Below are 6,753 nucleotides of genomic sequence, written 5' to 3' on the forward strand. Positions count from 1 at the left end.
TTTTTTTTAATCCTCACCTGAGGATATTTTTATTGATTTTCGAGAGAAAGAAAGGGAGAGAGAGAGAAACATTGATGTGAGAGAGAAACATCAATTGGTTGCCTCCCATATACACCCCAACCTGGATGGAACCCAAAACCTAGGTATATGCCCTGACCAGAAATCAAGCCCACCACCTTCTCTGTGTATGGGGTGACACTCCATGCAACTGAGCTACCTGGCCAAGGATCATCTTCTATCTTATTCTGGAATTGTCTAATGATATAACTCAAAATATAAGTTATTATTTTCTAAAGTTATGAGATGAGTTTTTGTTTTATTCTTTTTCTGTTTTGAACTATCTCTTTATTCCCTTCCTATGTGACAAGCACCTACTTAGAGACTCTAAAATTTTGAAAGCAAGAAAATGTATTCCAGAGAATGTCATAAAAAATAGAAAAATAAGTATGTACTTCAAATACCATAAATGTATTCAATATTTAATAACAAAAAATGGTTTGGGAATCATATACATTTAAAATATTAAATTTCAAAATATATGAATTTTATTTGATGCAGAAACTGTTTAATTTTCAAAAATAATATTAAGGTAACTGCACCATTATATTTACTATGGGCCAAATTATTCAGCAAAATAAACGGGAATAAGGAGTGGGCATGACTGAGACAATTTGGTGCATATATATATATCACAATACCACAGTACAATTTTTTTCCCAAATTGTAAAGAACAAATAGATTCTTATTAATAAATTTGTGTTGTTTTCTCTCCGGAAACTTGTCTTTGTTTTCTCAACAACTGATCTGAATGCAAGCTTGTACATAGAGTATTTGAATAACAACTCAAGTGTCTCCAGGTTTATACAGGTGTGTAATCTTTAAATAGACACAAAACACAGGGAAAATAATGTTTGGGAGTAGGAATACTGGAAACATTTTTAAACTCTAAATATTACTGCACTCCAACAAAGGAGGGCAGGGTAGTTAAGCCACTTTGAGAATTCTCAAAAACATGAAGACTATTCCAGATGATAATTGAAATAATTTGTACTAGGTTCCATTGCTTAGTTAAACTTTATTTTAATTCACCTTAGGTGCTGTGGGAAATGTTGGCATTTGCTTTTTTGTACCACTGCTTCAGAGCATGATTTATCGCCACTGCCACTGTTTTCTCACAACCAGAGAAAGGGTTTCGCTGCCACCTCTTACAAAACTGCTCCCCTGTGCGCTCAAAAAGATCCGCCCCTTTGCAAACCTGTGGTCTTTCTGGGCCTTCATTTTCCTCAACTTCTCTAAAGCACTTTATTTACTCCACAAGTTTTTATTGAGCACCTACTAGTTATTTCTCTTTCTCTACGGGCCCTCTTTCTTTCATTTCTCTGATGCTGTCCTGATGGTACATTACTTATGTTTCTGATCCTCCCCGCTTTACCCCTGCCTTCCCCTGAGAACCAGAACTGTAGCCTTTCCCCATACTCATTGCTTGGATTTCTATTCCTCTGTTGCTACAAAGTCTTCGTTGGAGAACTTCATTTTCATAGCTTTCATTACCATACATTTAATAATGTTTCTTAGATGTACAGTTCTAATCCTTGTCAAAGTTCCTGTCCTATATATTTTATTTTATTAAGCCACCACAATTACACTAGTTCTTCACCCTTTCTTCACATGCCTTGCTCCTTCTTGCCTCTGCTTTTGCTCATGCCATTCCTGATGTCTAAAACACCTTTCTTCCTCCTCCTAGCCCATCCACATCCTTCTAAATCCAACCCAAGTCCCACCCCTTCCCACAAAACATTTATCAACAATCCAGAGTGTACTCTTCCCCTACCTTTCACCTGTGAATGTCTTATTTCTCTCACTAAAATAGGATCTCTTTGAGGACATCTGTTATATGTTCTAAACTTATTTTGCATCCCCTGTGGCATAAAGCCCCATACAACAAGTCGGTGCCAACTGGTACGTAAGACTGATTGTTTTATGATAAAACTTCAGAAGTGTTGATCTGGTTGTTTACCATCCCATGAACTTTATCCCTCTATTCATTGCTATGTGGTTATTTGTTAAACTTATTTAGAATAGGTGTAATCCCCCTAGGTTTTTTGGCATACACATAAAGCATAAGTAGATCATTCAGATGGAAATCAGCAATTAAAAAGCCTTCAGAAAAAAGTGAAGCCAAGACTGCAAACACACAAAGGATCCAGCCTGGACCTCTTCAGCTTCCACCTCCTCCTCGCAGACCTTAGTTCACACCTGCCATCAATCAGTCAGGTGTTCTCCTTTATGCTTAGCCAGGATGCCTCTTTTAGAGTTGGCCCCCACCTCTGCAGGAACCTTATCCAAAGTCCTTCCTCTTATGTATGCCTGTGGTTCTCATCAGAATCACCAGGAGCACTCATTAAAAAATGGATTTCTGGGCCCCCACCACTAAAGTTTCTGATTCGGTTCATCTGGAGGAGAGCCTGAGAACCTGCACGCCGTCCCAGCTTCTGGCTGATGCCCTTGCTGCTGGTGCAGAGATCACACTTGGAGGATCACTGGGGTGTATTCTCACATACGCTTGTCTATCTGGCTTTGACCCCTGCCTTCTTGTGACATTTAGTACTTGAGTTGTTCTCCTGCACCAGGCTGCTTCCAGGGGCACTAGAGTAGAGGTGCCTTGGTCATTGAGCATACCACCCCTCCCCCTTTCTTTACTCCAGTCTCAGAGTTTGAGAACCAACTTGTGCCCTTGACCCCAATTTCTTACTTCTTTTTCAAAATGTTCTTCCATCATTTTCTCTCTCTTTTCCTAAATCTTTAGTCCTTTCTTCTGTCCTACTTCAATATCCTCTAATCTCTACCATCCATCTATAATAATATGCTAATTAGACTGGATGTCCTTCTGGATGACCTTCCGGAAGAAGCCGAGGCTGTGAGGGAAGCGCAGGTCCTGGGTGCCTGCCAGCAGCCGGAGGGAAGCCCGGGTTCCAAGTGCCAGAGGGAAGCCGATACCGGCAGCCAGGGAAAGGAAGGCTTACTCTTGCACGAATTTCGTGCATCAGGCCTCTAGTAAGTACATAAATGGATTTAAAAACATAAACAAATGTCTCCTTGACCCTTTAGTTTTCTCCAGTTATCATCCAATCTCTTGCTTCCCTTTCTCATTCAAACTTCAAGAAGTCATTTCCCTCCCTGTCTCCACCTCTTCCCTTAACATTATTATCTGTAAGGAGGAGAGTATTAGGAGATGAGGTCAGAGGTATCATGGAACAAAGTTCTAGCTACCTTACTCTCCCAAAATTGCCATTGGGAAAGTCTAACACCACCCACTGCATTGAAAAGATGCTTTGCTGTCTCTATCTTCCTGGATCACTCTGCTGCATCTCATACCTTTTCCTTCTTTCTTAAAATCTCCTCCCCTAAATGCTGTGGTACCTTATTCCCCTGGTTTGACCTGGTTCTTTTCCAACCATTTCTTCTTCATTGGGTTTTCTCCTCCTCTGATAACCCTTCAAATGAGGATGTTCCACGGGACCATCTTTAAGCATTTATTTATTTATTTACTTACTTACTTACTTACTTACTTATTTATTTATTTATTTATTTTAGGCATTAGCAGTGTTGTCCGCACTAGATGTTCATTGGACAGTAGCGCAACCCCAAGAAAAGGATGGTTCCATCTTTAACCATTTAGTCCAGTGTTTTAGGAATCGGTGTTACGGGAGTCCCCAGGATATTGATTCTCTCAGCCCTCAGCAACAGCCTGGCCTGTTTATTCCCATATGCCAGACACATATTGTTTCTATGTGTGCCATCATGTGACTCTACCTTTTAAACACTCCTCCAAGAGATTTCATCTTCTTTCCTGGTATCATTACCATCAACATCATGATGGCTCTGGGCCTTCTGTACCTAGACCAACCCCATGATGGAAACTTGAGAATCACCCTTGAATCTTCCCTCTCCTTTCCCTCCCACATACAAATCATTGCCAAATCTGTCTGCTGCTTGCCCTCCTATCTACCGCTGCTCAGACCACATTACCTCTTGCCCAAATTATTCTAGAAACCCCCTGCCTGATTTCCTTGTGGTTTTGTGATTAAGTCCATTCTTCACACAGCTGACAGAAAAGTCCATCTAAAATGCAAATCTAACCACAATACACCCATGATTAAAAGCCTGCAATGGCTCCGTATCGAATAGGATGGAGTACAAACTCCTTCACATACCAGAAACTTCATGACTGAGCCCTACTCATTTTAGTCCCCCAGGCTCACTTCTTGCCACATCCTCCCTCACATACCTCTGTATTCTTGCCTCCAGGCCATTGTCCATGCTGTCTCTATGCCTGAATGTTCTTGCCCATTTTGCCATCACCACACACCCCTTATCTCAGCTCAAGTGTCACCTTGCCTTCCCTAACACCCTGCCAAACTCACAAGGAAGTGACACATTCTGTGTTTTTCTGAATATCTTAGGCATATTTCTCTTGTTGTACTTAACATATTTGCATTGTAATTACTTTTTTGGTATTTTTCTCCTCCCATTTGATAGCATGTTCTTTTGTATCCCCTGTTCTGAAATGCCTGACACAAAAAATATTCAATAAATAATTTATGAGTAAATACAGCCTTAGGCTTTTCTGAAAAATAAGTCATCACATTTAATTCTAGGAACAACACTTAGGTTCCTTTGGAAAAAAAATCATAAGGTCATTAAGCTTTAAATTTGAGGCTATTTTGAAAGACGAACTTTAAGCCTCTTTAATTAAAAGATACATAGTCTCATCCATGCTGTTGCAAATGGTAAGAATTCTTTCTTTTTTACAGCAACGTAGAATTCCATTGTGTAGATGTACCACAGTTTTCTAATCCACTCATCTGCTGATGGGCACTTAGGCTGTTTCCAAATCTTAGCTATTGTAAATTGTGCTGCTGTGAACATAGGGGTGCACATATCCTTTCTTATTGGTGTTTCTGTTTTTCTGGAATACATTCCTAGAAGTGGGATCTCTGGGTCAAATGGGAGTTCCATTTTTAATTTTTTGAGGAAACGCCATACTGTTCACAATGGCTGCACCAGTCTGCATTCCCACCAGCAGTGCAGGAGGGTTCCTTTTTCTCCGCATCCTCACCAGCACTTGTCGTTTGTTGATTTGTTGATGATAGCCAACCTGGCAGGTGTGAGATGGTACCTCATTGTTGTTTTGATTTGCATCTCTTGGATGAATTGTGACTTTGAGCATGTTTTCATATGTCTCTTGGCCTTCAGTATGTCCTCTTTTGAAAAGTGCCTATTTAGGTCCTTTGCCCATATTTTGATTGGATTGTTTATCTTCCTTTTGTTAAGTTGTATGAGTTCCCTGTAAATTTTGGAGATTAAATCATTATCGGAGATAACATTGACAAATATGTTTTCCCATGCAGTGGGCTTTCTTGTTGTTTTCTTGATGGTTTCTTTTGCTGTGCAGAAGCTTTTTATTTTGATGTAGTCCCATTGTTTATTTTCTCCATTTGCAACAGCATGGATGGAACTAGAGAGCATTATGCTAAGCGAAATAAGGCAGTCAGAGAAAGATAAATATTACATGATCTCATTCATTTGTGGAATACAATGAACAACATAAACTGATGAACAGAAATAGAACCAGAGACATAGAAGCATCGAACAGACTGTACAACTTATGAGGGAAGGCGGGGGGTGAGGCGGTAAGAGATCAACCAAAGGACTTTTATGCATGCATATGAGCATAGCCAATGGACACAGACAGTAGCGGGGGTGAGGGCTTGTGCTTGGGAGACGGGGTGGCGGGAGAGAGGTCAATGGGGGGAAAAGGAGACTCATGTAATACTTTCAACAATAAAGAATTTTAAAAAACGATATATAGTCCAACCCCTGTCAAAATTAGACCCAAGGGACCTTTTAAATAACTTTGTTTTGCTGAGACCAGATTGTGTGTGATTTTATTTGTATTAAACAATACATTGTCTTGGAACCTATATATTATTTCTTCTTCATGAGGCCAAGAGATGGTGATTTTCCCAAGTCAGTGACTAGTATGTGGTTGTGTAGCACTGACTCATAGGCCAGCAGCCTTTGTACCAATGCATCATCTTGCCCCTGGTTTGGGTTTGGTTTCCTCCTTCCTTCCTTTCATCTTCTTTGCAATGAGATTTTACTTATAAGTCAAATATATGCTAGATTATTTACAAATTCAACCAGATTGAAGAATATTTCTGGTTATATACCTAATACATATATATGTTAGTATGTTCTGCCATATACACTGATGCTGAATTCTAAGCCAGCTAAAATTGCTGATAAGCCAGCAACACCTCAATGAATCAAAACCATCCAACCTTCTACAGAACAACAATTTCAGAGTTTAAAAATGTCTTATAATTCCTGTAGTTAACCACCAATTAAGAGCTTAAATACTTCTATAATCATCCAAGCAAAAGGTTCTCCAGTCTTTGTTTGATCACCCTTAGTGACAAGGAACTTACTGTCCCCAAAAGCAATGTTCCCAATTTCAGAACCTTGGGGGAATATTTTCTCTATAGCCTGTTATCTCTCTGTCATTTCATCAGGGTAAAATAGCAAGTTTTCTGGTTGTTAGAGCTACAATCTGACCTCAGTCTGGATCCTAGCCACTAAGTCTGCTGCTTAGTAGCTATGAGACCTTGGCAAATCACTTAGTCCCAGACCGCAGCTTCTTCATCTATAAAATGGATCAAATGAAATAATACATGTACATTGTCCAGCACC

This window comes from Plecotus auritus (assembly GCF_963455305.1).
Source record: "Plecotus auritus genome assembly, chromosome: 9".
Classification (NCBI taxonomy): domain Eukaryota; kingdom Metazoa; phylum Chordata; class Mammalia; order Chiroptera; family Vespertilionidae; genus Plecotus; species Plecotus auritus.